Genomic DNA, 19,783 nt, shown 5'->3' on the forward strand with positions numbered 1-19,783 from the left:
GTGAATTTCTCTGCACTTTGATGCGTGACGCGGAAATGAAGCTCGATTCCCTTGAACCTTGCCTCGATGCATTTGTAATTCGAAAAGGGATGAAAGGGAGAGAGGGATTCTCGGGGAAAGATAGTTTCGAGATATATGGGTTTGTTTGTTTGTTTGGTTGTTGTGTTTTGATTTATTATTATTATTAGGGATGGCTGTAAAAATATTTTATTTTTTGGGAGGGAGGGGAATTTTAAAAATTGGTCTTTTGTAATTTTGTAATTTGAGTAATATTTAATATTTAATCCGTTAAGTTGAATGTTATTAAAATATAAAAGGAAGATTTTTATTTTTTATCTTATTAAGAGAGAATTGATATTATTATATTTCGATTTCGTAGTAATTAAATGTGGAATATGGATTTATTGTTTATCAGCCATTAGATTGTTATAGCGAATCGTTTGATTTTTGAAAATATATTTTCGAATTTTATTTTAAGATTTTCTTTTGAAATATATAAATTTATAGATGAATAATGTAGGTATTATTTTTTTTTTTTTTTTTTTACTTGTAATTTAAATATAGATTCATTCTTTGTATATTTGATATTTTAGTTTTATATATTGAGAATAATTAAAAATTTTAGGATTTTTTTTCATTTATTTATTTTCTATTTCCTGCCTTTTTTTCAGGAAACTTGTCAATGAGTGATCGTGTTATACAATGGACACAGGGTTCTACAAGGCAGAAGTTCTGAAATTTGACAATAAATGGAGACCAAGAACATTTTCTTTTATAAATCCAAGTTTCTTCTTTGTTACAGGAGCAATGATTTATTTCAGGAACCTGAGGTAAGTTTGTCTTCTTTTTTTTTTTTCTTCTTCTTTTTTTATGAATGTAGCAGAATAATAAAAATTGAAAAAAAATTTCTATTCTTAGCATACAGATGTTGTTGATAAAAAGAAGTTACCTATTTTAAAACTGAATGAAAACTGCAAGTACAAAGAGAGAGGCTGTATATTTTTTATTTGAAATATTTAAATATGAATGGTGAAAAAGGAAGAAAAATATGCAAAAAATAAATATCATTTTTAAGAGTATCTATTTTGCATTTAACTGCATTTTAATAAGTACTCCATCATATTTGAAATTGCATGTTATACGTGGCTGTCAGGCAATGCAATGCTTCAAAATGATCCAAGATTCACTTTGTGCGGGTGATATATGTATTTGCTCGCATTCCACGTGTCAGTTCAATTAAGTCTCATATACATCAAGATCCTCGATGCATAACGAGAATTCTAGGGAAAAAAAAAATGAAACAGTCGAGAAGAACACTTTGATATTCAAAAAAGAAAGATTTTCTTTTGAAATATATAAATTTATAAATGAATAATGTAGGTATTATTTTTTTTTTTTATTTGTAATTTAAATATAGATTCATTCTTTGTATATTTGATATTTTAGTTTTATATATTTATTATATTATGTAATTAAAAAAATGTTTTTTAATTTTCACAAAACTTTATTTATAAAATATATTTTTTTTATTTACAGTAATTTGAAGAAATATTTGCATCATATTGGAATCATATTGCAAAAATTACACTTGTTTTATTATCATATCATCAATTATATTATCATAATACTGTCATAAATGTATTTTATACTTTAAAAATCAAAATTATAAAATTAAATTTTAATAAGTTGCTTTTATCTTCTACTGATTTAAAGATATTAGCCTAAAGCAAATTATATTATATTTTTATAAAATATCTTACCAATATTTTACATTTTATTAAAATTTTTTCTCTATCCTCTTTTACATTTCTATTTTCAGAACTTGATTAACTTATATGAAATATTCTATATCCATAAATGAACATTTCAAGTAACAACATCCTGATAATTACAATTAATAAAAGAACCCATTAAAAATATAATAAATTGTCGCATCTCTAGAAGATTTAAAGGTATTATATTTAAAATTATTACATTAAATTCTCATAAAATTAAATTTTATATTTTAATAAAATTTTCTTTTATCCTCTACAGTTTTAGATCAAATTGTATGAAACATCCTGTGTCCACGATATTTAACTTTCAGTAGCAAAATCAGGCAATTACAATCGATAAAAGAATTCATTAAAAAATTCAATGAGTTGTCACACTTCTTAAAAGCCGTTCATTACCTGGCTATAACATGAAATATTTCGAGGACATCCAGTTCATTAAAAACGAGTTCTCGACTCGTGATATTAATTCTTCCCGATGGTAAGATCGAAGTACAAACGTGTAAGAGATCTGAACAAATAGTGGGCTCTCGATGAGTTTCAATGCATGAAAGAATAATCAAATTTTAAAAATTGATCGTGAAGCTGTGATATTGTTTGGGACGTTGAATCTTTATAAAAAGTTAATTCATTTCGATAACTTCATGCGATCGAAAGATTCCAGTTTTAATGGATATGAATATTTTGACACCATGAAAGTTTCTCTCAGTTCGAGGAGAATATAAATTTGATCGTGTAAACGAATTCGTGAAGCACTATGAAAACACTGGTCGTGTTTTCTGTAAATGTTTGAAAGGAAATTGCAATGCAATTTCTTATAGGAATAGATTGAAAAAGCGTTTAAATTCTTGTGATATAAGAAATTTTATTGGAGAAAATTTGGTATTTTTATATTCGCAATGATTAAAAGATTTTTAATGTAATAAAATGTTGAATATAAAGTAAATTCTAATAGGAAAATAGAAAATTTTAATATTTTTTTATAGGATATAAAACTTTAATATTTAAAATTTTAATAAGAAAAATTAAAGTAAATAATATTAGTAGAAAAGATGAAAATTTTAGACATTTATATTTTTATTTATAAATCAGAATTATCATATAAAAGTATGAACTTCACAATTAGTTACAGAAGACCAAATTATACTTTGCTATACAATCTTTTAATCTCTTTCATGAAAAAACTTTTAGAAAGTAAAAAATTAAGATTAAAAGATAAATATAATCATGTTAAAATTAATCGTATTATGACAGTGATCAATTGAAGATAATCTAATAAAATTAGTTTCATTTTCTAAGTGAGAATAATATATTATATGTTCAATTTTTTATAGACATTTAATCAGCTAATATAATTATCATTAAGCAAAAATGATCTAAATTAGTTCATGATTCAAAGTTCAAATTAGAGATTGCGAAAAAAATCTTGAATCCATATTTTATATTATCTTTAAAAGCAATTTTTTAAAATTCTTTGATATTATTTATGATTAAAATAACTCTGCCATAATTAACATGTTTATCTACTTAGTTATCATTTACCATTTTTCGTATTTTCTTTTCTTTTGAATATATACTAACTTAATAATTTTTAAAGAATTTTTTAATTTTATTGAATGTATAAAATAATTCAGAGAAAATTTATTATTTTTATTATTGAATACTATTGTTTAGATATATTATTAGTTTCATATAATCATATAAAATATAATTTATATTATTTAAGAAAATAAAGTAAAAAGTAAACTATCTAGTATTAAAATTGTATTACATAATTAAACATGATTCAAATTTTATTTAAAATTTAATTTCATAAAATAGAATTGTATAAAAATACCAAATTGTAAAAATATTAAATTTAATGTAATATAGTTTAAAAAAAGAAATATAATAATGTTAAACTTGGTATTGTTACAGATAATTGAAGTAAGAAAGAAAATAACAATTTACTTGGAGCAACTTAATACAATGAGTTCATTAATGAGGATCCATACATCACAGATTATGCAAGATATATGAGTGTTGGCCACAGGCATCGTTAATTAACAGTTGAATCAAAATGATCATTCGATGTGTAATAGCATCACAATTATTCACGTCGATCGACACACTGCTGATCACGTTATACCCATTGTCACTGCATTTGACAGACGCGTCAATCAATTTATAACACAGGCACGGAAGCTATACGTCCCGTGCATCCTGAAACATGGCGATCAGCGGAAGCCCTCGAAAGTGAAAAATCCCTTGAAAAATAGAACGGCTGCCAGGATGATCCGTTGTATATTGGAGATAGTTTGGTGAAAATTGAAATTTTTCATCGCGCCGCTTGAACCATTGTGCAGGTACACTACTTCTCTGTATTTATAATAAATTAAAGAATAACTTGTTTTGGATGTTATTTAAATTATAAATTGATAAAGATTGACATAGAATTAATTTTTTTTGATAGAATTTCTTAAAGAAATATTGGTTTTATGATAAAATTAATTTTATCACTTTTTATTTTTATAATATTTTGAGATATGTAATATATTTTTATGTCAAATATTTTATATATTATTTTGTGTCTTCATAAATAATTTATATATAATTTTATGTGAAGGGCAGAGCAAAGCAGAGTAAATTTTAAGGAAGGAAATAGGAAGGATAAAAGATATGAAAGGATCATAAAAATAAGAAATAGACATGAAAAGAAGAGAAAAAGATAGATGAAGATTAAGAATAAGAAAAAGAATGAAGAAAAAAAGAAAAAAAAGAGAAGAAACAGGAAATTGAAGAAATCTAAAGAAAAATAAAACAATAATAGATTTTAAATGTTATATTTTTATATTATATTCTTGTTATAAATATTATATCTTTATTATATATTTTGTTATATTCTAAAACTTCATATTTTAAATCTTTAGACTGACAGTGTTAAATTTGAGTGTTAACTATAATTAAAGTGTTAATTATATTTATAGTATTAATTTTATTATCGTGTAATATTAATTTGATATTGGACTATTGGAAAATATTTTTTATCGTAATGGATTTCATATATTTTTATATTTTTGCATATTGTATATTTGTATTTCTATATGGTATAGAACAATATATTTTATATATTTTTTATATTTATGTATTTTTTATTTTTTCTTCCCCTTTTTTTTCAAGAAATTCTTCTGTTTTAATTTTTTCAAGACAAGTTTCTTACTTGTGAACACATACAGATTATTTTGTTAACAAGTATTTAAATATTATAAATATTCTATATTATAAAATTGCTGTTGTATTTATTTCCTATTCTATAATATGAAGAATTCATAATAAAAACGATCCTGATTTCAATCAAAATATATCAGGATTTTATGATTTAATTTGATATAATTATTCTGTAATATAATTACAAATATTACACGCAACAATTATGTAATAGAATATTTCGCTATTATGTACGATTATTTCGCTCAAGAAAACTTGAATTTATTAAAAAAATTAAAAAATTTTTAAATATTTTTGTTTTTTTTTGTAAAAGGATAACAATTGACAAAGATCGTTCTTCGTATCAATTCTTCAATTGTAAATGGAATATACTTTTGCATCAGTTAAACAGAAATAAAATTGTCAAGGATCAACGCCATCTCGCGTTTGGATCACCGAAGCTCCGACTTGTTATTAGCATAGCAGAATATGCAAGGAGGTATGCGAATTCGCATGACGTCACAGACAAGGAACGCAATATTGTGCGAGAAAGACAGAGAGAATTTTCCACCATTACTATGACACCACATAGAAAATTCATTAATTTCTTGCTTTTTACCAAAAATTTCGATACTTTTAAGCTTACATCTTGAAGCTAGAACCTCAGACAAGCTTCTCATAACAATTTTAATGCAAAATTCTTTTTAAATAATTATTTATTAATAATTAATTCGTCATACTCTCTATTGCATCGAAGACGCCATATTGAAAATTCATTAATTATTCATTTCCTACTAAAAATTTCGATACTTTTAAGCTTGCATCTTCGAGCTAGAACCTCAGACAAGTTTCACATATAAATTTTATGCATAATTTTACTATTATTTAAATAAATAAATTAATTGTTTATTATTCGATTATCGAACGAAGATTCACAACTGAGATATTCTGTATAATAATCGTTAATAAATAATTAATTGAAACAATTTTTATAGTAAAATTGTTATGGGAAGCTTGCCTGAAGTTCTAACTTCAAGATACAAGCTTAAAAGTGTCGAAATTTTTAGTAGGAAACGAATAATTAATGAATTTTCAATATGGCGTCTTCGATGCAATAGAGAGTATGACGAATTAATTATTAATAAATAATTATTTAAAAAGAATTTTGTATTAAAATTGTTATGAGAAGCTTGTCTGAGGTTCTAGTTTTAAGATGCAAGCTTAAAAGTATCGAAATTTTTGGTAGAAAGCAAGAAATTAATGAATTTTCCATGTGATGTCATAGTAATGGTGGAAAATTCTCTCTGTCTTTCTCGCACAATATTGCGTTCCTTGTCTGTGACGTCATGCGAATTCGCATACCTCCTTGCATATTCTGCTATGCTAATAACAAGTCGGAGCTTCGGTGATCCAAACGCGAGATGGCGCTGATCCTAGAAAATGTTTAAATCTTCGTTTAACTTATCGACAAAATGGATTCCATTCAAAATTTATAGAATCAAAGGAAAGATAGAGTAATAAATAGAGTATAATTTATAAATTATTTATTTAAATAAGAATGTTTAATAATATAAAAGAGAATAATAAAGAAAAAATATTTTTCTGAAGAAATTGTATTTGAAGAATATACATGCTATACATATGTAAGTAAATATTTCATCATATAAATAATATATTATGTTTTAGGTTAGTTTTTTTTTCATTATAAATAAATCGTATATATTCTTATAATTATTCATTTATTCTTACTTAAAAAATAGGTTTTATATTGAGAAAATGTATTGCTATCAATATGTTAAAAATTAAAACAATGGAATGGAATAATTTATGTCAATCATATTTAATACAAAAACTGTATTATAAGTAAAGTAAAGTAGTAAAGTAGTAAAGAAAATATAGCTAAAAATTATAAAAATTGTTCTGGATTTCAAATTTTTTCATATTTTAAAGATGTTCTTAATGTAATTTTAATTTTTAAATTGATTTAATTGAAAGAAGAGAAATATGAGAATAAAGGTAGTAGTAAATAATTAGGATTTATAAAAAAAACATTCTTCTTTATCTTTTATTCTGACAATAAATATTTTGTAAGTATTACTTGTTATAATGTGACATAATGTACTGAGCTAAAGCAATAAAAATATAATTGTCTCTTAATATTATTATTTTATTATATAATATTTTATTTGTAGCGATTTTCAATCAAAATTGGTCGTTATATATATAATAAATGAATCTAACATTTCCTGAGGTCTGTTAAAAATTATACATATTTTTATATTTTAAGATATTTTTATTATAGCGAATTATGTCTTTTTAGGAAAGGAAAAAAATAGAAATAAAAATAGCAAGAAAAATGTATTTCATTTCGAAAATGCGACGAACAAAATATACCAATAATATTTAGAAGTATCTTTGATAATTGTAATGGACCAAAATGAAGAGAATTTTTTTCAAACAATAAAAAAAATCTTTTATTTATATTATATTTTTATTATATTTTTATATGTTTGTATATATTTTACGTACATTTGAACATAAATTTTTTCTGATAAAAATTTCAATTTTGTATTAGAAATATAATTTGAGAAAAGATGGCACGCGAAATTCTTAAAATTTTATTTAAGCCATAAAATTTTTGAATATACAGTTAGAATTTTGTGATTTTATATTAAGAGAATATAACATGTAAAGAAATAGTACAAAATTTTAAAAAAAGCAAAAATTTTTGTTCAAATTTTATTATACTTACCTGTAAAATACTTACCTTTTATAATACTTACCCATTGCAACTGCCATTTTTTAAGAATATTTTTCTTTTCTGTTTTTTTTTTTCAGTTTTCTTAATTCTACGGATACTTACCGTTTTTATACTTACCTTTTAGAATTGCTTTTTTTGCAAATAAATATTCCTTTATCATTTTCTTAATAAAATATTTCAGGAATTTACAAAGTAAGTCATGTAACTTTGTCATTTATTGAGAATTTAATTTGTTTCTGATAAACAAAAAATGTTTCAGATAAATATTGAATAAAAACTTCCATCATATCCATCGAATATTCACAAAACAAAGTTCATCTCGTTGCAAATTCCCAGACTCCCAAAATCCACGCAACGCTACTCCGGATCGATTAAGGAGAAAATTAGATCTAGAGGACCGTTATTGCACCGCGATTACCAATATTGTAGTATGCATCGATAATCGAATGGATTCCCTATCTATCGATTTTCGCTGATGCATCGATATTTCGTCATTTGCCCGTTAAATATGCGTCCATGCCTTTGTAAAGCCATATCTTTCGTTGGATTGTTGCGTCAAATGCAATTCATTCCGCGCGATTGATTCACCATTGAAAAACTGTGTTGCAGTATGCTTTGCCTTTCGAAAAGTAATTAACAAGCAGGCTAGCGTGCATTTATTTATTCCGGAAATATTCTGTTCGGGGAACAAGCGTGAAATGCGATCGGTCCTTGTCATGTTGAGATCACAGGAATCGAACGTGATGGAGCGGAATTGAAATATATACGTGTACAGGGAGTTCGGCTATAGGTATTTAAAAAAAAAAAGCCAAAATAAAATAGCTATCAAGAATAAAAATAAAAAAATCAGGACTTTAGTTATTAACGATTGAAAGATAGACAAAAATATCCTTGAAATATTTCAGGTAATTTTTTTATTTTTGATTTTTGTTTTATTTTGAATTAAAACATCGCCTTTTAAATTTTTATATTATATCTATAAGTGAATATATATATATAAGAACATATACCATTGAATTTTTTATTACGCTTTTATTTTACGCTTTTGCACGGTTCGAGTAGAAATTCCGCTGAATGCGGCTGGTTGGTTGCATAGCCGATATAACTGATGCAAGGAAAGAACGAATACACGCGATAGAACTGCAATATTGGATAGATTTGTAATACACGAGGGATTCAGAACAATCAGCCACATAAAATGTTGGTTTTAAATGTTAAAAATCAAATGTCATGAGATTTGGGAATCTGTATTATTTTATCCTAAGTTAATTTCATGTGGATAATATTTCAAAGATATATTTGAAGATTAGCCAATATGTGTAATATCAGGTAATAATAGTCCAGCGACTATATTTTTTTCTTAACCGCTCTAAAAAGCTAGAAAATAAGCTCATAAATCTTTTAGGTCCTAAAATTTAAGACCTAAACATAGAAAGGACAAACGCCTTATCCAATTCTTTCAATTTTCCTTAAAGCGCACATAAAATAGAAAAAAAAAGAAGGCACAAGAAAAAAGTTAAAGGATCTATTTTTTGAGATTTATAGCGCAAAGATAAAAAACCAATTTTTGCACGATTTAATAACCAGCTTTTCGTAGAGAATATAGAAAGATTACAATATAAAAAAATTTAAACTAGAGATTTTAAACATGAGAAGGCTAAACTTTATATTATATTTTATACAACAAGTAATTTCTCGGACTAGATAAGATACATAAAAAATTCTAAAGAACCATATCTTAAAATCTAAAATTATTATAGGTAAAATAGGAAGGTTAACCTTTGAATGGTTGATTCAGCTAGCAGTGCACGTAAGATAAGATAAGCCGCAAGAAAGAAGCCAGAGAAGTCTAAAATTTAGGACCCAAATATAGGCAAACATAGGAAAAGCCAAGAAGATCCCAAAATTTATGGCCTTAACATAGGAAGACCAATCTTGCACGGTTGATTCAACAACCAATTTCGCTTAGAGCGCAAAATTGAAGCTAGAGAATTCATACCCAAGAAATTAATACTCGGATATAAGAAGACCAAACGAAAGAGGAGCAATCATCGAATGTACACACACACATGTAGCATATCTAACAGGTAGCCCGACAGCAGCACCACCACCACACCCAAACGAAGGGGAGTAGAACGTAAAGGGAAGCTGTATCGATTGGAGGCTTTGCTGGGTAACCACCGGCAGCTTCCGTTGGTCCTGCACTCTCCTCCAAATCTCGCCATTGGAAAGCCAACGAATTTTACACCACGTGTTCCATCGACCATGTCCAAAGGTCCCGCTTGCTCGAGCTGCCATGAATAGACCCGAGTCTCGACTCGACTAACAGATTTCGTGATTCCTGTAATTAAGTTAATCGAATCGCCTCTGCATACATGTTGGTCTGGCTTAATATACAATCCCGCCACGACCATTCTAACTATTGGAGTTTAAAATAGTACATCATGAATTTTCAAAGGCGTTAGAAGATATTTTAATTCTCTTCAGAATCTGAATCTGACGATGATTCGTTGATTGTTTCTAAATCGAATTCATGATTGAAGGTATCAAATAAACTCAATTTCAGATTTTTTATAATATTTTATAATTATTAAAAATGTGCAATATAGTTTCTATACAGTTTCTATTCGAATAGAAAAATAATTATATGTTACATATATATATTATTGGATTACAAGTAAAGTTGTACACGCAAACTATGTTCATCACTCGAATCGTGTGACAATCACTAAACAAGTAACACCGCTGTGAATTCGAAATCGGATCGAAAAGCAACTCTTCAATATATATAGAATTTTCGAGATCAATGAATGTTACAAATGCATTAACCATAAGACGAAAAAGATGAACCGCAAATTGTGGTTCAAATCAACCGATTAAAATGGAACTAGCAGCTATCGTGATAGTAATTAGATCCAGTTCCATTGGTTAAATAGTTGCAAATGAGAAAATACCATTGTCTATCCGATTCAAATGTGTTGTATGCGATTTGGTGCATATAGGAAGAAAATTCATTCGATTCACACTAATAGTCTGTGCACGAGCACAAATGCTATTCAATATGGCTGTACGTGATTGGAACGTGAATGTTGAGGTTAGTTTGAAAACATTGTTGAATATAGAATGTTCGACTACAAGTATTCAAAAAAGAAAATTAAAGGATAATTCTTTAATGTAAAATAATTGATATGGATCGATTTAAGATCATTTACGATAATTTCAAGTTTAAATTTAATATTAATATGTTATTGTTAGTATGCAGATATTTATATAAAATGAAAAATTATGAAAAATTTAAATATAAAAGAATCTATAAAATAAGAATAAAATAAGAATCTATAAAAATAAACGTTTTAAAAAAATTAATTTTTATTTAAATTCTATTTTGGATTTGCATAATTATATACAATTAATTCATTATCATTATCAACATTTTTTTCAGATATTTCCATTTATTTTTATTTTTAAGAAGTGATCAGGAAAATAATGAAATCTTATTATATTAAATTTTTTTCTTATTCTTACTTATAAAATATATTTATATACATTTGACATTTAAGAAACTGGAACAGTCTATGTAATTTCATAACACTTTTGATTATATAATGTAAATTACTTGATACATGATTATTTTTTTATAATATTATGAGTGACTTTCCAAAATATAATATAATGAATCATGCTTACTTACTATTATATAATTTAATTGATAAATATATCGCTTCTTATATGCAAGATCTAATTTTGATTCTAATTTTGATCTAATAATCCGATCAAACTTAATCTTTTTCCATCGACAACATTAAAATAAAAATTCTTCTTGAATCTACTTTTATATTTCTTCGATTAATTCTAAAATAAAAATTTTACAACATAATTATATTCAACGAAGATCGTATTTAATAAACGATTAAATAAATTAGTTACATAAAAGAAATAATTTATTTTATCTTACATACTATTAATAAATACAATTATTTCATTTCAAATATTTCGAATGTGTAAGATCTCAGCAACGTTGAATTCAAGAGAAGATTTAAAATCAAGTTTTAATTACTTTCGCCTTATTCAGCAATCCAATTAACTCATCCTTTTTATTTTTATACAATCAAATAGGAGAAATATATTTGCATCGTCATCGATCTAATACATTAAAAAAATTTTTAAATAATTATTATATATTTAATGCATGTAGATAAATCTCGTTCTCCAGAATTGCATCATCATTATCAAAATATATTCTGGACAATTTAAGAAGATGATATCAAAATTTCAAAGAAACAAATACGATTAGTTACAAAATTAATTACAAAAAGAGAATTATAGGAAATTAAAATTCTAAAACTAAAATTAACTTTCTATTTTTGTTGGCAGAAGAATATTTTTTTTATGAATATATGTATCGTATTTGTACAATTATTATTTTAAACATCAATGATATATAATATTCACTTGTTTTATATGTATTAGAAACATTAGAAAAAATTCTTTAACATTAAAATTAATAATTATATTGTGAATGATTAAATCAAAATAATTAAAATATTATGATAAAAATAATTAAATATATGTAATTACGAATAAAAAATAATATTAATCTTGCATTTGTGCATTTTTTAACAATTGTAAAAAAAATTTTAACCAAAAAATTTGACTTAATTTAGTAGTTCTAATGTGAATAAAAATATCATTACTACAAAAAAATTACGATAAGAATATCTTGCAAATTCAGCTAACGTAATCTCGATAACATAATAACGATAACCGAATGATTAATCAATTTTCAGCATCATTATACGCGTGTAAGTGGTGAGGAGGCGTATTGAATGGGGTGGTAGAAGAAGCACGTCGCTGATCACGATTTGCATCTCAAACGGGCTTGGAACGATTGTTGGCTTGATATGGAACATCACGTAACATAAATCTCGATCGATTGGAAACGATAAGCCAATCTGCGACCTTCTGTCTTTAACGAGCAGACCACTCGAATTACCTCGGCATCTCTTTTGCATCTTGAATATTATAATTAATTGCAAGTTAGGCGTTACCAATTAATGTAGATCGATTAATTAAAGCAAAATTTTTTTAAATTAAAAGAGGATTGAATAATTTATCCACAAGTTAGAATGAATAGAATGAAAATGAATTTTATGCCTGATAATATTAAATAAATGTAAAATTTTATGATATATTTTTTTATTTAAAGAAATAGATTAGAAATAATAGAAATTGCAGATAGAATGTAAAATATTCTTAATATCATAGATGTAATTATATATATAGAATTTCAAAATTGGAAAAAAAAAGTTTTGATTGTAATGTAATTAGCTACAATATATGTTTTACTTTAAATTTTTATTTTTTTTATTTTTTATTTTATTTTTATTGGGATTTATAAATGGATTATAAATACTTGACATGCTTAGAATAAGAAATTGCATTTCACCTTTCAAATAATATTACATAATTCTTTTCAGAAGAAATATTTAAAAATTGACTTCACATCGAATTGAAATTATATATAAAAAAGATTATTATATATAAAAAAATATTCAAATTTCAATTTCTAATTAATTTATTAATTGTAGTTCATTATTTGATCTACCAATTTTTCATAAGAATTAAAAATAATGATTTCACAATAAACAAAAAAAGAAATATCTCTGTTCAAAATTTGAAGATTTACAATTAGAAAGAACAAAAATTTATTTTGTCATGATGGATGTCGTCTATATGGATGTAGTTTATTTGTGCCTCATACATTTGATCATGCTTTAGCATTAAATTTGAACCTCTTCTTTTATCTCTACCTTTTCTATATTCTTTCATTTGGTTTCGAATTTCTCTTTTAAATTTTGCACAATCATTTTCCCACACCTCTTGTGTCATTCAATCTATCGTTCCTGCTTTATTAAATGGTGAAATAATCACTTTTTTTTATCTGACTCGTCAATTTATATACTTGAACATTCATTTCAATCATTTATCACGCTTTTATTTTAATCATACTTCTTTATTTAAACAATATGCTTTTATTTATTTCGATGCAAGTTGAGTTTTAAATTCCTGTATTTAAATATTTATAACACAAAATATAATTTTATTAGTATAATAGTTTTTTTTATAAAATATATTTCACAATAATTTAAAATATTCAAAATAAAATATAATTTTAATTATTATAGTATGTATATATTCAATATTGAATATCATTTAAATAAAAATAAAAATAAATTAAGCAAAAAAAATTCTATACTTATATTTAACATAAAAAGATTTTCAATAATTATTACATGATATAAATACATGTAAATGAAAATGCAATATATCTTTAATTTTATCATTAATTAATTTTCACAATAATAATAATATATATTGCTTTAGGCCAAATATCTAATTACATTAACAATACAACAAGAAATTAATTAACAAATTAATATTAATCATTCATAATAATTATACAATATTTGTATTTTTATACTCTTGAATTATTTTCTTTATAAATTTGTAAAAATAAAATACGTACATGAAAATTAATAAGAATTAAATAAAAATTAACAAAGAATTCTGAAAGAAATTTTCTTTTTTTTTTTTTTTTTACCATTCTACATAATCCATACATATTTTTTTTAATACATATGTATATTTATATATACATTATATATTTTTGTATAACTTGTATATGTGTGTTTGTATATTTTTTTAAAATATCTTCAGTAGTTAAGAAGCGACAATATAAAATATGGAAAAAATAAAGACAACCATTGCAACATTCCTCGAACTCAACTCAGTCGTCAATCAAAGTTGTCCCTTTTTTTAAAAAAAGGAAAAAAGAAGAGAAGAAGAAAAAAAAGAGAGAAGCACTGACAGCTCTCTTAAATCGAAAAACTAGAGCACGTAGCAAAAAGAAACAATGGATTTCCACTTGAGAGCAACTCGGCCGGGTAGCTTCAAAGAAAGTCTGGAGTTGTTCGTGCCGAGCGCGGCGAAGTCGCAACTAGCGAGTCTCGTGTTGCACGCTTAAAAAGGCAACAAAAGCCGAGTAGCCCCGGTGAATACGTCAAATTGTCACGAAGAAAGTTTCCATGTCGTTGACCAGCAGGTGAAGAACGACGAATAGGAAGAGGCACTGTGCCTAACAACGGTTGTCTCTTGCTCGAAGATCGTAGCGTTACTAGAAATCCCTAGAAAATTCTAGCTCAAAGCCGATCGTATTAGTTCCGCCTAAGTGCTTTTTCCGCTCTTTCGAGTCGACTTAAACTCTGTTCGACGTAATTGTAGAAATAAAAAAGAACTTCTTTGAAACTCGCTCAATTTGAATAAAGTTCTGAAAGACTTCGATAATCGATCGATATAAAATTTGGAGAGATGATAGAGAAAGATGATGAAAGACCGAAATATAAAATTTTAATTTCATCTATTTATTTTAGTTTTCTTAGATATCAATAACAAATTTTTACAATGCTGTGTAAATGTGATGATCATAGAATGTAAAAATATTTAGTTGCTTTCTTGAAATATCGCTTTTTTTAAAATTTTTACATCCTGTATTATCTTTCCTTTCATATCAGGTAGGAGTAAGTTATATAAATCCCTCTTCACCAAAAATCTTATTTACACATTCTCGGTTTACCACACGTACACACGTGTGTATGATGTGCCCGAAATAAACTGCGCCGTTACCGCGTTTCTTACCAAATGCCACTGAAATGTAACGTATATACACACACATACCAATATATTTACTAAATGCCTGTACATATACTCGCAGCGCACTAATTTCAACGTAGAAATTTCGGTCGGACATTGCCGCAGGAAGAGACCTTTTGACTACGATCTAATTTCTAACGGGTAATTTCATTTAGGGTGCATCGTTTATAGCGGAATGCGAGGGCGTTTACTTCCAACCATCCACCATCCTTTACATTGCTGACTTCAGCAATTTTGAAAGAGTTCCTCGCGCAAATCACATCGTAAACTCTTCCTACGGCCGTTTTAATACCCGCATTCCACTCGAAATTATACATTTCTCGATGTTTGAGTAATTCTCCGATATCTCCCGTAACTGAGCTCTTTATTAGATGATCTACAACCGATCTCCATAACGTCGTCGTCATTAGCGGAACTCGGGCGAGCATCCAAGTGCTCGTGGAAGAGAGTTTTTTTTAATGATGGAGGAATGGAATCGCATTAATACTTCTCCTCGATCTAACTCGAAATTCGCAGTGTGCATTTTTAAAATTGAATGATATCTTGATGATACGATACAAGGATCATTCATGATGATTCCATTAATACGATTACATTTACGTTTGATATGTGGCCATTTATTTCATAATTCTTTTATTAATTTTTTGAGACACGATTTTTCGAGTAAAAAAAAAAGATTCATAGAAATTTTATTTTAACGAAATGTATATATAAAACATAGGGTTATTTCAATTGTTGTCAACGTGTGAAATTTATGAGATGAATCATGTGTGTTTTAATTTTTTAAAAATGGATTGTATACATATTATGAATGGTTATAAAAAATATTTACATTATAATATTTATATATTAATTAGAAAAAAGTTTCTTTAATAAAGTTGTGTGTAAATATTTTCTTTCTTTCTTTTTTTTTTTTGTAACTTTTGCATAAAATATTGATGCAGATTGTTGTCAATTATATATACATTTTCTTACAATGCTCAGAAGATACACCATTGAGATCACAGGCTGTAGACTGAGTTTCCTAATTTGATGTTGTTGGTTGTCGACCCATAAATTTAGTCAAGGGTCCAACGACATTTTACAGAGAAAGGTTTGACAGTGAAATTGACCAGATTACTCGATTGTCTAACTTCCCATGCAAATAGAGCTTAATATTACTTCCGGCATTAATAAGATTTTGCCTCATTTGAATATTGAATATTCGTTTTAGCGAATAAAGGACTAATTTTTTTTTAATTTTTTAATGAGAGCTTACAAAGGATTTTGCAAGCTCTTTAAAAGATATCTTTATATGAAATTTTAAGAATGGAATATTAAATTCGTCTCGAAGAACAAAAAAACGGAAGAAATGGTTTTTTTTAAAGATATTACAGAGTTGAAATAATTTTTAATATAATTATCTTGTTTTTTTTTTAATTATCTTTGAAAGATTATTCTGTAACCAACTTCAATGCAAAAGATGTCTTGTTATTATTACCATTGTTTCGAATTTCGTTAAATTTATTTAACAAAAAGAGATAAATAGATAAATAGCTAGATTTGCTTTGTCACTGAAAAAGAGATGCTCACTGAAAGAGATTTAGCAAGCTAATTTTAATCCTTCTTAATATAACATCATTTAATGTAACTTAAGATGAAAGGAAACTTTAACTTAAGAGATGAAATAAGTTTTTTATAGTTGTCAATAGACTTTTAAATTCCAGTTAAGATAGATACTAAAATAATATTATATCTAGTTTTTAAAATAAAAATAATATAGATGTTTAAAATTATTCTTTGAAGTTCTTCTAAATTAATAAATAGATTAAAAAATATATATATATGAATAAATTTATATATATAAAAAGCAAGAAAGGCAATTGTCATTTAAAGTCTGTTTTGCAAATATTCTGTACTTTATTTTTACGATCTCCTCTCTTAACATTAACAAGCAGTGTCTCGCTGAGAATAGATTTCATTAAAAAAATTGCTCCATTCACAGTAACGTTTTTTTCGTATAATGCTTAATAGTTAATACCAAATCCCAGTTATATTAACATCACAATTGCTCAATATATTATTTCAGCGAAATAAAAATATCCCTTAAAGTAAAAATAAATTATAAATAACATAATTGTACAATTGTCCAGGAAGTCGCATTTTCTACAAGAAGAATTTATATTGAATCATATAAATAAAAAAAAATTATTAGTCTTGAAAAATTAAATATAATTAAATATCTTTTAAACTAATAATTTTACATATATATATATATACTCAAAATAACCATTTTGGAAAAAGCATTTTCATTTTAATCTGAAATTTAAATTTTTTGTGCGAAGCGATATCTTCACAAAAACAAGACATTAAGATAGTAAAGTTATCTGGAACGTCCTCCTTTTTTTATTTATTCGCGAATACATTGATCCGTATATATTGTCGTTAAATTAAAGAAAATTTTTAACTTTGAAAAAATTTACACGATTTCGAGTGTATCCTCGAATTTTTTATCGGATCACTATTTTGACTTCAAGCGAGGTATAATAAATAACACGATCGATGTGTTTTCCACATCCGTGAATACGAATACGTGATCTCGCGGATGAAATATTTTTCGCGCGAACCCGCTGCAAATCACGGCCAATACAGGCGACATATTTTGAAATTCAAATATTCGTGCCGGTGATTTCCGCCTCTGTCTAGAAATGCGGTTCGTTATATACCAATTAAGTGAGCACCACCAATCACAAAGAATTTTTTTCAGCTTTTAATTAAATCGATCCTTTGCAATATTTATTGCTACCGATATTGCTGAGCAAAAAACGAGGATCGATTCTTTAAAATTAATTTAGACGATGCTAAAAAGAAATATTCGAATAATTTTAAAATTTTTAAATAATATGTTGAGAGTATATATATAATTAAAATTTTCTCTTTAATTGTATCTATTATTTAATTATTTAATTAGTTAATTATGAATTTGAGAAAAAATTTTTAATTTCGTGTACTCATTAAATTTTCTCTATTTTAATAAAATAAATATATATTTATTTCTTTAAATCTCATTTTATAATATATCTAAATTATGGAATAAAGAAAATGTATGTACTTACAGATATTTATAATATATAAAAATAATATTTTCAAATAAAAAGTACACTTTTAAACAATTAATTTATAAATATACATGTAATTCATAAAAAACTATTTTTTTTTAAATCGAATTTAATGTAGATAGAAGGAATTTATTGATACTTTCAAAACTTCTTTCTAAAAATAATAAAAATTGATCGTATTAAAAAAAAAAAAAAAGAAAGAGAAAGCTTCCAAACCTTCTCTAGTTGGATCCTTTAATTCTTAACTATGAGGTCTGCCTAATTTAGACGAACGCGTGCAGGCGACAGTCTTCCCAAAACCGGCAATGGTTCTGAACAGAGTTTCTCAAGCAATCGCTTTCCTCTTCAAAGTATTTCAACTTGGATACAAGATAAATGAAAGAACTTAGTTGCAGAAAAATATCCCCTTTCATATTGTCGTTCATAAGATAGGAAAAAAAGGAAAAAGAAATAAATTTCATCCGTTTGTAAGATTCTTTCCTTGGATTATCGAAGATAAAAAAGAATTGCCACGGATAAAAAAAAAATGTCCATTTGGATAAAAATGTCAAGCAAAATGAGATTATTTTTTGTCTTGTTCGTTTCAATGAATATGAACAAAGAGCAAAAATAAATACTTTTAAATTTACTTGCTTTCAAATATTTAATATAATTAAAATATTTAATTATATTATATATTTAATTATATATTTTACACATAATTATATTATAATATCTCAAAATTCTTTTAAAATATAGTGAACAATATTTATATGTATATCATCCTTGATTAATTTGAATATATCACCATTTTGGATTTATATTACTTTACTTGTTGTTAATCTCTAATTTGAATTGTTCATACATGATAAATTATTTATAAAGCATTGTAAAATCTTTTTAAAATAATCTGTGGATAAAAAGAATATTCTTTATTATATTTTAATAAATTTTAAATTATATGATTAAAATGAAATCTTAATATAAATGCATAATTATTGACTTCACTTAAATTTTGGAAGAAGTATATAGTTTGAGGATCTCTGAGTTTGTGAAAACAGACCAGGTGTGACGTTGAAAAAAGGGTCTACTCGATAGGGAGTGGCTAAAGGACAAACTGGACGAAACAAAAAAATGGATTGCAATTCTTTTGGGAATTTGAAAACACGTTCATTCAATTCTTTTTTCTTTAACAATCAAGATTTAAGCAGTTATGTTATACTATTGATGTCATTGCTTCGTTAAAAAAAAAAAAAAAAAAAAAAAAACATTAGAAA

At 25.7% G+C, this 19,783-nt stretch overlaps 1 protein-coding gene and 3 long non-coding RNA genes across 8 annotated transcripts in view; 3 read left to right on the forward strand and 1 right to left on the reverse strand.

Annotated features, from left to right (window-relative positions):
• LOC116185304 overlaps positions 1-1,324 on the forward strand; it is a 2,137-nt gene extending 813 nt beyond the window's left edge. The window contains exons 2-3 of the long non-coding RNA XR_004150121.1: positions 672-830; positions 919-1,324. This is a non-coding gene — a long non-coding RNA (uncharacterized LOC116185304). The remainder of the gene's footprint in view (positions 1-671; positions 831-918) is intronic.
• Positions 1-19,783, reverse strand: part of LOC102679448 (RYamide receptor-like) — a 117,440-nt gene that overhangs the window by 88,638 nt on the left and 9,019 nt on the right. The gene's annotated exons all lie outside the window — the stretch shown is intronic.
• LOC102678926 lies at positions 1,780-4,537 on the forward strand. Its single transcript, XR_421416.2, has 4 exons — positions 1,780-1,952; positions 2,035-2,253; positions 3,690-4,117; positions 4,378-4,537. It is a non-coding gene; the product is annotated as an uncharacterized LOC102678926 (long non-coding RNA).
• On the forward strand, positions 7,848-12,006 carry LOC102678841. Its single transcript, XR_421415.2, has 4 exons — positions 7,848-7,911; positions 7,979-9,048; positions 9,195-10,813; positions 11,915-12,006. It is a non-coding gene; the product is annotated as an uncharacterized LOC102678841 (long non-coding RNA).

Source organism: Apis dorsata, unplaced genomic scaffold (genome assembly GCF_000469605.1).
Source record: "Apis dorsata unplaced genomic scaffold, Apis dorsata 1.3 scaffold_156, whole genome shotgun sequence".
Classification (NCBI taxonomy): domain Eukaryota; kingdom Metazoa; phylum Arthropoda; class Insecta; order Hymenoptera; family Apidae; genus Apis; species Apis dorsata.